This window comes from Nycticebus coucang, chromosome 16 (assembly GCF_027406575.1).
Source record: "Nycticebus coucang isolate mNycCou1 chromosome 16, mNycCou1.pri, whole genome shotgun sequence".
Taxonomy (NCBI): domain Eukaryota; kingdom Metazoa; phylum Chordata; class Mammalia; order Primates; family Lorisidae; genus Nycticebus; species Nycticebus coucang.
In genome coordinates this window covers 95,795,827-95,809,655 of record NC_069795.1, presented here as the reverse complement: position 1 = coordinate 95,809,655, position 13,829 = coordinate 95,795,827, and the positions used below count along the sequence as shown (strand labels likewise).

At 42.0% G+C, this 13,829-nt stretch overlaps 1 protein-coding gene across 5 annotated transcripts in view; it reads right to left on the bottom strand.

Moving 5' to 3' along the window:
* The window catches only part of GNB4 (G protein subunit beta 4), an 87,795-nt gene extending 79,136 nt beyond the window's left edge, over window positions 1-8,659 (bottom strand). For 4 of the 5 annotated variants that reach the window (XR_008374895.1, XM_053564780.1, XM_053564779.1 and 1 more), the window contains exon 1: window positions 8,420-8,603. The gene's annotated coding sequence lies outside the window, so the exon portion shown is untranslated. Of the gene's footprint in view, window positions 1-8,419 lie in introns of all 5 variants that reach the window. The other variant, XM_053564778.1, reaches the window with a different exon arrangement.
* Window positions 8,660-13,829: the final 5,170 nt, after the last annotated feature.

Genomic DNA, 13,829 nt, shown 5'->3' with positions numbered 1-13,829 from the left:
TTTTGCTATTGTTACAAATGCCACAGAAGTCTTTTTCATAAAGTCACTCCCCAGGCCGATATCTTCAAGTGTTTTCCCTATACTTTCTTCAAGGATTTTTACTGTTTCATGCCTTAGATTTAAAACTTTTATCCATCTTGAATCAATTTTTGTGTAAGTGGTGAAAGCGCGAGTCCAGTTTCAGTATTTTACCTGTGGTGATCCAGTTCTACCAACACTGTTTATTGAATAGGGATTCTCTCCCCCGTGTATATTCTTGTTTGGTTGATCAGGTGGGGCTGTAAGATGTTAGCTTCAATTCATGGTTTTCTATTCCATTCTAAATGTCATTGTCTCTATTTTTGTGCCAATACCATGCTATTTGATCATTATGGCCTTGTAGTATAGCCAAAAGTCTGGTAGGGTTATACCTCTGGCTTGTTTTTATTACTAATAATTGCCTTGGCTATATGGGGTTTCTTCTGGTTCCATACAAAACAAAGAATTATTTTTTCCAAATCTTGAAAGTATCATGATGGTATTTTAATGGCGATTGTGTTGAATCTATAGATTGCTTTGGGTAGTATAGACATTTTCACAATGTTGATTCTTCCCAGCCATGAGCATGGTATGTTCTTCCATCGATTAACATCTTCTCTTATTTCTTTTCTTAGTATTTCATAATTTTCTTTGTAGAGGTCCTTCACCTCTTTTGTTGTGTATATTCCTAGGTATTTCTTTTTTTTAAGTTACTGTGAAGGAAAGTGTGTCCTTGGCTTCTCATCTTGGCTGTTATCGGCATATATAAAGGCTACTGATTTGTGGACACTAATTTGATATCCTGAGACACTTGCTATATTTTTTTTATCATTTCTAGGAGTCTTGTGATTAAGCCTTTGGGGTTCTCTAAGTATAAGATCATATTGTCAGCAAAGAGCAAGAGTTTGGAGTTTGACCTGCTCTGCACTCATTTAAATGCCCTTTATTTCCTTCTCTTGCCTGCTTATATTAGCTAGAACTTCCAGCACTATGTTGAATAGTACTGGTGATAGAGGACAATCTTGTCTGGTTCCAGTTCTAAGTGGTAAAGCTTTCAGTTTTACACCATACAGCATAATATTAGCCATGGGTTGTCATAGATGGTTTTAATCACATTCAGACATATGCCACCTAGGCCTATATTCTTAAGTGTTCTAATTAGAAAAGGATGCTGAATTTTATCAAATGCTTTTTCTGCATCTATTGAGAGGATCATATGGTCTTTGTTTTTTCTTCTGTTGATATGGTCAATTACATTTATGGACTTGTGTATGTTAAACCAGCCTTGCATTCCTGGATGAAACCTACTTGACCATGACAAATGATTTTTTAATGTGTAGCTGTAATCTATTGGCTAGGATTTTATTGAGAATTTTTGTATCTATATTCATTAGTGAGATTGGTCTGAAGTTCTCCTTTTTAGTTGGGTCTTTTCCTGGTTTTGGTACCAGGATGATGTTTACTTTGTAGAACATGTTAGGGAAGATTTCTTCCTTCTCAAGTTTTTGAAATAATTTCTGCAGTGTGAGTATAAGCTCTTCTTTGAAGGTGTGATAGAATTCTGGTGTGAAGCCATCTGGACAGGGCATTTTTTGTTGAGAGATTTTTTATTGTTTCTTTGATCTCAGTTCTTGAAATTGGTCTGTTCCGAGAGATCTATTTCTTCTTGGTTAAGTCTAAGGAGAGAGTGTGAATCCAGGTATAGATCCATTTCCTCCACGTTGTCAAATAGAGTGTGCATAGTTTCTTGTAGTACTCAAAGATGTTCTTTTATTTCTCTGTAGCATTTGTTGTTTCTCTTTTATTGTTTCTGATTGATACTATCAGAGATTTTTCTATTTTTCTTTTCTGTTTCTAGTTAATCTGGCCAAAGGTTTATCAATTTTATCTCTTTTCTGGAGAAACCAACTTTTTGTTTTGTTAATTTTCTGAATGATTCTTTTGTTTTCAATTTCATTCATCTCTGATTTAATTTTGGTTATTTCTTTCTTCTGCTGGGTTTAGGATTAGATTGTTCTTCTTTTTCCAATTCCATAAAATGATTCATGAGTTTGTCGAAGTGCTTTCTGTTATCTGAATGTAGGCATCACATGCGATAAATTTCACTCGTAAGAAAATTACGAGGGAAATTTACAGCTTTTGCTATATCCCACAGGTTTTGGCAACTTGTTGTCTTCATTGTTGTTATGTTTGAGGAATTTAATGATTTCCTCTTTCATCTCTTCCTGAACCCAATTATCATTCAGCATAAAGGTTGTTTAATTCCCAAGTCTTTGTGGGGGGATGAATGTTTTTGTTGGAGTTGAGTTCCACCTTTATTGCCTTGTGGTCTGAGAAGATACAAGGTATAATTCCTGTTGTTTTAATTTTGCTGAGGTTTGATTTATACCCCATGATGTGGTTAATGTTGTAGTATGTACCACAGGCTGACAAGAAAAATTTATATTCCTTAGCTTTGGGACAGTGTGTTCTGTATATGTCTATTAATCCCATTTGTTCTAGGGTTACATTTGTATCTTTGTTTAGTTTCTATTTAGTTTCTGTCCTATTCTGTCAGAGGGGTGTTGAAGTCCCTGACTACTATGGTCTTATGGGATATCATATTATTCAGACTCATCAAGCTCTCTTTCATAAATCTGGGAGCATTTAAGTTGGGTGCATAAATATTTAAAATTGAAATGTCTTCTTGTTGTATCATTCCTTTGACCAATACAAAGTGCCCATCTTTGCTTTTCTCAACTTCAGTTGCTTTAAATCTGCTTGTATCTGAAAAAAAGATTGCAATGCCTCCTTTCTTCTGATTTCCATTTGCTTCCATCCCTTAACCCTGAGTCTTGATTTGTCCTTCTAGGTGTGTCTCCTGAAGCATATGGATGGCTTGTGTTTTTTTATCCAGTCAGCTAATCTGTGCCTCTTCAGTGGTGAATTCAGTCCATTGACATTTATTGAGAGAATTGATAAGTGTGCTGTTCTATTGATAATATTTTGTGAAAGTCCATTGTGTAGTTTTATCCTTTGCACCTTCGGTTTTTCATGTTGCCCAAATTTTTCTGTTGGTTCCTCCTCATGTGTTCTTATTTACCTCCTTTTCCTCCTTTTTCCTTCTCACTGCCTCCTTTGTTTCAAACAGAAGTCCTTGTTCTTAATGACAGTCTGCTGCAATGTGTCACTTGGACACCAGGTGGCGCTAGAGCATTTTTTTAGGAGACAGAGAGCACAGCCAGCAACTCTATGGTCCTGATTCCAAACTTAGTTGCCTTTGGTGATTGCCTGATTGTTTCCTCAGCATTCTGACCCTGCCAGGTTGGGATCTTAAAGCTCACAAGAATCCTTCAAGGGCATGTCTCACAGTGTCCCCTGACTTCAGTTCCCATGGGGTGTGGGAGTCCCTCAGCCTGTCCCAAGAATGGAGTTCTAATCCCAGCAGGTGTAATTAAAATGGCGATGCTTTAGGCCTCTGCTTAGACTCTCTCACGACCTTCCCACAATGGCAGCCCCCAGCCTCTGAGACTTTCTCAGTATGGCTGCCTCTGTTAGTCACCAAAACTATGGCAAATCCACTCAAACCGGCATTCAAATCTGGTTGCTGTATACTGTTCAAGTCTACCCACTCTTCCAAGCTTTCCACTCAATGCATAGCTTCCCCCCAACAACTGAAAACTCTGGAGAGGCTTCCTCCTGTCCTGGACCTCTTGGGGGCCAGGCGATCCAGCCAGTTGCAATCACTTGCCTAATCCATCAGATTTCCATCACTCTGGATCATATCCTGTATCCAGCTTACCACTTCCTCACTATGCACCCTGAGCTATGACTTCAGGTAAGGTCCCTGCACTAGGTATGGCTGGGTTCTCTCTTTTTCCCCATTCACTCTAGGAGAGCTCAGCTGAACGATCCTTCTGGTCCACCATCTTGCTCTGCCCCCAATTTCACCAATCATTCACATGTGCCATATTTGCTTTATCAGTTTCTTTCTATATTTGTAATTATTACCTATCCACTTGCAATTAAGTTGAAAATACTTTGATCTTTGACTCTTAAATAATTCACTGTTATCTTCTAAGAAAAAGGGCATTCCCTTACATAATCACAGTGCAATTATTAGATTCAGAAAATTTAACACTGATACAACACTATTTTCTAACTCAGTACATATCAAATTTTGCCAATATCCCAATAATGTACTTACAGCAAAAATTTTTTTTCTAATCTAAGATCCAAACCAAGATTATACACAGCATTTAACTGTTCTACCTCTTGAACGTCTTTCTTTTTTTTTTTTTTTGTAGAGACAGAGTCTCACTGTACCGCCCTCGGGTAGAGTGCTGTGGCATCACACGGCTCACAGCAACCTCTAACTCTTGGGCTTACGCGATTCTCTTGCCTCAGCCTACCGAGCAGCCGGGACTACAGGCGCCCGCCACAACGCCCGGCTATTTTTCTGTTGCAGTTTGGCCGGGGCTGGGTTTGAACCCGCCACCCTCGGCATATGGGGCCGGCGCCCTACTCACTGAGCCACAGGCGCCGCCCTTGAACTTCTTTCTTTGAATGTGGAACAGTTTCTTAGCCTTTGTGTTTCATGACACTGACATATTTAAAAATTATAAAGAAGATGGCGGCACCTGTGGCTCAGTCGGTAAGGCACCGGCCCCATATACCAAGGGTGGTGGGTTCAAACCCGGCCCCGGCCGAACTGCAACAAAAAAATAGCCGGGTGTTGTGGCAGGTGCCTGTAGTCCCAGCTACTCAGGAGGCTGAGGCAAGAGAATCGCTTAAGCCCAGGAGTTGGAGGTTGCTGTGAGCTGTGTGATGCCATGGCACTCTACCAAGGGCCATAAAGTGAAACTCTTGTCTCTACAAAAAAAAAAAAAAAATTATAAAGAAGGCACTTTGTAAAATAATCCTCACTTAAGGTCCCCCAATTGTTTCCAGTGATTAGATTCCAGTTATACATTTCAGAAATACCAAGGAAAAGTAACGACGTCCCCTGTTCAAGCACATGAGGAATGTAACTATGCTAATATTGGTGATGCCAACTTTGATCACCTGGCTAAGGCAGTGTCTGTGAGTTACTGCTTTCCCCTTGTTCACTAATCATTTGAGAGATCATGTGAGACTGTAATAATCGCCTGAATCAACACTATTATGATGATTTCAAACTCATGATTTTTCTGTCTCTATTGTACATTCTACATTTTCTAAATTGAAAAGCTTTCCCTTTTTCTTTATTATGGACTTGGGATCCTTATCAATGGGTTATCATCTACTGCTATCACTCCTTCTGATGCTCATTTTCCAGCTTTGGCCATTGGGATCTCTCCCAATCTCTTAAAAAAAAAAAAACATAATTGCTATACCTCTACCATACAAATAATAGCCTACTACACACAGCTCAGGATTTTTTTTCTCAGCTCTTTTTTATCTGTAGATTAAGGGAGTATTGTAAAAGTCTTGTGCTCAAAACTTACTTGAATTCATTTTTTTCGTCAGCTGATATAAGGCCAGGTGCAGTGGCTCACGCCTGTAATCCCACCACTCTGGGGGAAGGGGGGCTGAGGTGGGTAGATTGCCTGAACTCAAGGAGTTCAATACCAGCCTGAGCAAAGTGAGACACTGCCCCTGCTAAAAATAGAAAAACTAGGGGCATTATAGCAGGTGCCTGTACTCCTAGGTACTCCGGTGGCTGACGCAGGAGGATCTCTTGAGCCCAACAGTTTAAGGTTGATGTGACCTATGATGCCATGGCACTCTACCCAGGATGACAAGAGTAAGACAATGTCAAAGGAAAGGAAGGAAGAAAGACAGTTGATTTATTTGTTACTGTTTGTATTCAATTTGGAGACCCCCCAATCTTGTTAATTTTTGAACAGAAAAAAATTAACAAGTTTCCAAAACTATACAAAAAAATACATTCAGAGCAGTGTCATTCCTCCTGCTATTTCAGTTTACTCAGCTCCTACCCACCCCTGTGGTTAACTCATTAGTTTCTGCTTATTTCTCCTTCACGTATTTTTTGTTTTGTCAAAAAATTATGCTTCTCTCAAGGTGAAGTAGAGAAATGAGGCAGTCACTGACGCAAAACACTGGATGAAAAAATAATTTTATTTTAAGGTGGGAGGTAGAATATATAATAATGTAAAAATGATTCCATAGTACCTGACAAATTGAAGATACAAGAGAGAGGGGTGATTTCAGGACTAAATATCAAAGTATATTCTGGTTTAATGTGAGGGCTATCAAAGGGTTCCCAAATTCCAAAGCAGACTTCCATCCTGTTAATAAACTTCCAAGTTAGTTGTATCTATGTCTCCAGGGAACCCACATTAAAAATGGGGCTATTAGCTTGGAAGAGCAATTAAGCCATCACTACCTATTATAGTCAATAGAATAAATTCTACCCTAGCAAGAGGCAGGTTTTGAACTTTGAACAACACATTTAACCAATAGAGAGTTCAAAGGAGAATGGCTGATGTGAGGTTCTGCATGTAACATGGACTGCTGGTAATGATCTGGTAACAATAGTGCTGGAAAAACAAACACATCTCTGCATGTCTTGAATATTTTACACATATGCTAACAAGTAATTAAGTGTCACTCCTTTTGCCCTGGCAACAAGCTACTGTAGTAGCGCAAAGGAAAGGATATGAATTTTAGAGACACAGAAATCTTGCTATGAAGCCCAGTTGAGTTAATAAACAGCTCATGACCACTGGCAGGATACCTGACATCCCACAGCCAGAATTTCCTCACCTGTGGAAGCTGATAATGCCACGTTATTATGAGATACAAATAGAATAATGTGTGTAGCACTGCCCTTGGCTCAGACCAGATGTTTAATAAATAAATTCTATAATAAATGCAGATTAAACTAGTCAGCAAGGTGAAGAAACTAACACAGCCAGCTGACTTCAAAAACATGCCCGAGAGAAATCAACACCATATCAAGCAGTATCTGGTGAAGGCAGAAAAATGTCCAACACTTTGTTTCCATTCTTAATTTTCAAGTTGTCCCAGAGTCTATTTTTAAAGTGTAAAAATATGTGCTGGCATACTTAAGTGTCAGTGACTTAAAAGAAACAATTCTATAGGTTAACAAAGACTAATGATTCAGAATAACTTCCTAAATAATGTGTACGGGCCCATAAAGATATAAGCCTAAATGTATCACACGTCTAAGCTAATCATTAATTTCATAATAGGTATCGGAGGTTTTGACAGCATTCAATAAAATATTTTATACGTTTCTATTTCAGTTTCAAATTCACCTAGAAACCAAAATGCAACATGAAAATTTTTAAAACGATTTTAAACCAATGCCAAAATGTACAATGAAGCAAAGCAATGAACTTTAATAGCCTCGGGTCAGTGGTAAGCCCCAAACCGCACTCTGCAATGGCAGAGACTCAAAGCATACAACTGCCAATACACATCATCTGTATCTCCCTCACCAATGGAAATGAATCCCCTGTCATCTTAGATAAGCAGTGTGCGCCCCATCTCTGTTCTGGAAGATGTACTTAAAGGTCACCATCTCAGTCTGCAGCAGTGGGATAGAGTGAAAAGTTCTAACCAACAATTCAATTCCGAACATCTTAGGCAAACTTCCCGGGAAGGTGCTAATCTACACGCCAAGCTACTCTGTCGGCGGCTGAAGAATAAGATGCATCCTCATCCTTCGCGAGAAAAGAAAGGGGAAGAGCGGGAGATAAGACAGAGGGATGCGAAATAACAAGCACCGCTCCCATAAGCCAATGAAAGCCTGCTTTTAAACTTCTGGGAGTTCCATTTTCTCTTACCGAATAGTAATAAACATCAAAGTATCAGGCAATCATCTGGGTTTGGAAGCAGAAAAGGAAGGTACTGAATGTACTTTTTCCTATACCGAACTTAACAAGTACTCTCCTTTCATTATCCACCTCCCCCTCAAAAAAAGCATCACCTTAAAAATAAATTTGACACAAAACCAGGGGACTCATGTTAGCACTCAGTGGAGAACTTCCACGAGTGTTCCAGGCGCCCTCCACCCATTAATTCTCGGGCAGCCCCGAATCGCCGCCAGCAGGAGTCGGTGCTCTGAGCCCCCAGGAGGCGGCCTCGGGGCGCGAAGAGAAACCGGGGCTCCGGGGGATCGGAACGACACCCCGGCCCTTCGCCTCCCGGAGCGACGGTGCGAGCGGCCCAGGAAGCGCCCGAGACGGCGACCGCGGGGCCGCTCCCAGTGCAGCAGGGCGCGCCCGCCCGGTCCCCGCGGGGCAGCGTCCGACGCCGGAGTCCCGGATCCCGGACCCTACAGGGACCCGACTGTACTCGTGCCACCACGGGGGCCGGCCTCACACCCCCGGGGAAGCTCGGACCCCCTTGCGGGGCGCACCGCCGAGCCGCACCCTGCGCCCTTGCCGCCTACCTGGAGGGAGCTCGGCCGCGTCCACCGTGCACAGCCCGTGTCCGCTGGGCGCTCAGCAGCCCCGGGGCGCGGGCCGGCACGCAGAACCAGCGAACTGCCGTTCCCGAGCCGCGGCCACACCCAGTCCCGCGCCGCCCGCCGGCCAGCCAACCGCGCCAGCGCCGGGCCGGGGCGGGGACGTGGCGCAAGGCGCTAGGCGCTAGGCGCGAGGCACGAGGCGCGCGGGCCCGGCGGGGACGTGCGGGAGACGCGCGCGCGAGCCTGGAGCGCGCCCCGGCCTGGCGGGGGCGCAGGGAGCGGGCGTGGCGCGGGGCTTCTGCTTCCTATTTTCTGTCTAGTTTCCTGCTAGAAGGAGAAGAAAAGCATGAATTCCTAGGCAGTTTCGCTTTCTTGTCGGTGTGGCGTTGGAGCACTCTTCTGAGAAGCGCCCGTCTAAGTGGTGTGCTCGGCTTCCTCTCGCCACTACACAGGGGTCACTTTGCTAGAGAGCCGGACGGAGGGGCTGAGCTGGAAGACCCCGAGGGCCCAGTTAGGCTCAACGCTGTGGAAATCTGTATGTAAGAAAGTTAAACTGCAGCCTGGAACCATACAACATTGTGTGGCCGTCCTCGCTCTAGGACATCACTAGTTGTGGTGACCATGTACCCTTTCTGGGCCTGAGTTTAGCCTAAATAGAGACAGTGCTTCCTGCCTCGTAAAGGTGCTAAACGTATTAGATGAAGTAATGTTTGCACGGAGTCTGCCTCTAAATAAATGATCAATACTTTGCTGTTACTATTGTTCTCTGATGAAACCAGAAGGCCTTCCATTCAATCCTGCCAAGTCGGCTTCTCTCTGCGTGAGAGAAACACCACATGCATCTTAATCGACTTTTTCTCTTGGTGTTTTATGTCTAAAATGTCATAAAATAAATGCATCTATCCAATTTGCTTCCTCTGAAGTCAGTCCCTCCTGGGAGCATTTTTCCTCTCCCCACCCCCATCCTTCTGAGTTAATTCCAGTTTGACAGACTGTTGCTATAGCATTCCTTCTCTGACGTCAAACAATTTAAAGAAACAGCTCTGTGTAACAAAACTGCAGAGGAATTCTTTGTGTAGTTTCTGTGCTGGAGAAAGGTTTGAACAATATCCTAAGAGAGCTCTGACACCTCCGCAGTCTTCCATTTCTTCTTCTTGAGCTGCTTCCCACTATCACCTGGAATAAATCTTTGAGTGCCTTAAAAGAGATGATGCCATGATAAGCACATCCTGATTGCCACTCTAGAGAAAAATGTGACCGTTTTGTATAAAAGCCAGGCCTATGACAAAAGTGGGAACAGTCGTGGTATTGGGATGATGGAGTTACGGAAAGTTTTCTCCCCAACTTTTCATTTTCCCTTATGTTAGGAGCTTTTTTTTTTTTTTTTTTTGAGACATCGTCTCACTTTGTCTCCCCGGGAGAGTGCCGTGGCATCACACAGCTCACAGCAACCTCCAGTTCCTGGGCTTAGGCGATTTGAAGTGGTGTGTGTTAGTTAGTTTTATCCATTAAGAAGAAAGAGGAGAAATGCCAAATCTTCTACGTATCAGTGTCAGAAAATCTGATTGGGACCTGAGTGTTTTGCTTCTGTAACTGCTTAGGGTTTCAATGATTAAATCCTGAGCTGAGCCTTACCACTGTTGTTTTTTATTATTTATTTATTTATTATTTTTTTTTTTTATATTTTCTGGAGACAGAGTCTCACTTTGTCACCCTTGGTAGAATGCCATGGTGTCACAGCTCACAGCAACCTCGAACTCCTGGGCGCAATTCTCTTGCCTCAGCCTCCCAAGTAGCTGAGACTATAGGTGCCCGCCACAAGGCCAGGTTCACAATGCCCAACTATTTTTAGGGTCAGGGTCTTGATGTTGCTCAGGCTGTTCTCAAACATGTGAGCTCAGGCAATCCATCCGCCTCTGCCTTCCAGAGAGCTGGGATTACAGGTGTGAGCCACTGCACCCAACCTTGCTGTTGTTTTTTAGAAGGAAGCAAAGGGAAATTGTTAGTTAAGGAATGCGTATTATGTAAGAGGGTCTCTGCTTTCTTATACTGTCCTTAATCCTCACAATGACATTGGATATGGGCTTTGTCCCCATTTCACAGATGAGCAAACTGAAGCCAGGTAAGGTTAATTTACCTGGAGTCACACAGCAAGTAGTAGAGCTTGCCAGGGCATCCAATTGGATCAATTTCAAAACACTTTTTTTTCTTTAGATTCTTTTCTGTCTTGTTCCTGTATGCTGGCATTTACCAGATATTATAAGGCTTTGGGTTAAGATTATTGGTTATAAAACAAGTTGCTGGTGTTGAGGAAAATCCAGTGGAAATCACCGGGATAGTCTGTTTTAAAAAAGATTAGGGGAAATGTAAATCAACAACTCCTAGACATAGAATACAAAACCTGAAAAGATGTAACAAGAACATTACTGTCTTTTGAAAAGTCAAGAATAAATGACTTCAACCTTCCTGAAAATCAAATGTAGACAGAGAAATTCCTAGAAGAATAATGTTCAAGGACAAAAAAAGGAAAGTTTAACTATTATACAAACTAATCCAATTCCCAGAATATTATATTTCTGTTTTGCCACATTTGCTGCATATTTTTCTGAAAAGAACACTTACTTGTTAAAGTACTGCAAATCTGAAGGGGGAGCTGATGAAAAGAATTCCACTACAAAGAAGAGTTTCCTAAGAGCATAGTAATGAGTCTAAGTGATCCAGCAATTCATAATTTTTCCAGAAATAATGAACGTCATGTAGAAAGTAAAGAAGGAGGGAAGAGAGAGAGACCATACACACTATTAACATTTTTGATGCCTGCTGGTTGGTAGAGACAATTGCAGCGATGTATCCTGTTTCTAAGCCCAGTGATCTTTTGTTTGGGTGCAACTTGTTATTGGCCAATATTTATATTTCTGACTTATCAGACCCATGTCTCAAATCTTATTCTGTTTAAGAGGATAGTGGGATTCCTGCTAGAGAAACTTTAAAGATGAAATCCCTGACTGTTTCATTTTTGTATCCCCCATGGTGTTTAACAGAACACACAAGATGCTCAATGAACAAATAAATGAATAAATGGACCTGGCTACTTGTTTTATCCAAATAACACTAATACCTAACCCCCACCCACCCTACCCAGAATCACAGGAAGGGGTGAAAGTGATCATTGCTTTTTGGATTTAAGTTACAGTTGACTATGCAGGGTATTTTTGTACCCTGACATCAAGTTTAGAGAAGTTCTGCTCTAGGACCTATATTGGATGAACTTGACTCCTGTTTTCAATAGACTACCCTATAATTCATAGGTTTGTAACCCCAGATTTTAAATCATACTCTAGAAATGGTCTATTTGTTTCTGAGCCTGCCTTGCTCTCAATGCCAAGTGCACCTTGAAGAACAGAAGCATCCACGTGTGCAGTATTGCAGCATTGCCCCATGTGCGTTGTGTGCATTCAGTAGGAGGCTGAATTAGACACATGCAACATTATAACTAAAGTAACAGGTTTTCTTTCAACTACAATAAAATAAGTTTAAAAATATTAAATGGAGATTATTTAACAGGATCTGCAGCAGAGTTCCCCAAGGATGTAAGAAGCAATTCTTTGGTAAAGTCTTTAAGAAGTAAATTTATGTGTCCTTTAAGGCAGACATACTGGATACAGAGTATTCAAGTCGAAAGCCTTCCCTCTTGTTTACACACAATGCATTTCCCCATCAAATATGTAGTCGCCCTTTGCTGCACTCCTCTGACAGTCCTGCTACAAATCAGTCAAAGCTCTTCTATCTTTCTACTTGGGTTTCATTAGCTGCAGCAATTTGTAATCTATCATCCACAGGCATCCCGGTGACCTTAGGAGAGTGCTATCCTTAGCTAATGAAGTCTGTTGCAGGCCTGGAAAGGGGAAGTAGAAGCATGCAGGTGTACATTTGCTGCTCCAGGTCCTATAATTCATGTCCTTGGAATATGACACTGGGAGGGACCTAGCAAAGAGGAAAAAATACTACACTGCCTGTCAGAAGACTGGATTTGGAGCTTTGGCCCTGGTACTAAATATGTTTGATCTTAAGCAGATCACAACCTGCCTGTATTCTGTCTTTCCCAATTGTTAGTATAACATGAAGGTGCTAAATTCTACCACTAGCAAACAGACAGCACTGATGCCATCACTCAGTACTATGCCCAAGGGATGCTTTGCTAATCAGTCATACACTCTTCCTCTCTAAGTCTCATCCCATCCCAAGAATTCTGAACACCACATTTTTTTTATTTTATTTTTTTATTTTTTGGCCAGGGCCGGGTTTGAACCCACCACCTCTGGCATATGGGGCCGGTGCCCTACTCCTTGAGCCACAGGCACTGCCCCAAGAACACCACATTTTAGAAAGGGATTCTGGTATGTTTTTGTTGGTAAGTGAATAAAAACATTGTATCAGTTATCTGTTGTTCCATACAAGCCACTCAGAAACTTAGTGGATTAGAATAACAGCAATCCTTTATTTTGCTCATGGATATCCATCCAGCCTGGGCAGGGCTCAGCAGAAGTGCTTTGCTCTGCTCCATGTGGTGTCAGCTAGCTTGACTTTTTTCAAGATGGTGTTCTCACATGGCTGGCAAGTTGATGCCAGCTGTGGGTGGGAAGATCATCCAGGTGTACGGGCAGAGATCTCAGTTCCTCTTCACACAGGTCTTTCCAAGGGTTCCCTGGAATTCTTCTCGATAGGTTCCAAGAGCAAGTGTTCCAAGAGAACAGGAGGAAGTGCGTGTCATTGAATGACTATGGAGTGATTGGGGCATATACCTCTTAATAGAGGAGTAGCAAGGTTTTAAAAGGGCATGTCGGCTGGCACGGACAATCACAGCTATCTTTGGAAATATGGTCTGCCACAGGCATATTTGCTAAGGCCAGATTAATGATCTATGAGAATCTAAGCCAATCTAAGATTCTGTCTTTTGGGTCCTTCCTCCCACAGGGCGTTAACTTTATGTATGCTAATGTGTTCTGTCAGGTAGATATGTCAAACAATGGAAATCATCTTGTTTTCCTTACTGATTTGTTTTGGCTTTGCATTCTGTTTTATTTTTTATTTTAAAAATTGTACTGTTGGGCAGCGCCCGTGGCTCAAAGGAGTAGGGCACTGGCCCCATATACCGAAGGTGGCAGGTTCAAACCCAGCCCTAGCCAAAAAAAAAAAAAAAAAAATTGTACTGTAAAATTGACTTTTTCCCTCTTTTGGTCTATGGTTCTATGATTTAAACTCATATACAATTCATATAACAAGCACTATAATCAGGATACACAACGGTGCTTCTGCCCCTCCAAGAACTCCCTCATCTTATTCCTTTATGGTCCCTGTCATAACCCTGAGCACTCACTGATTTGTCCTCTAT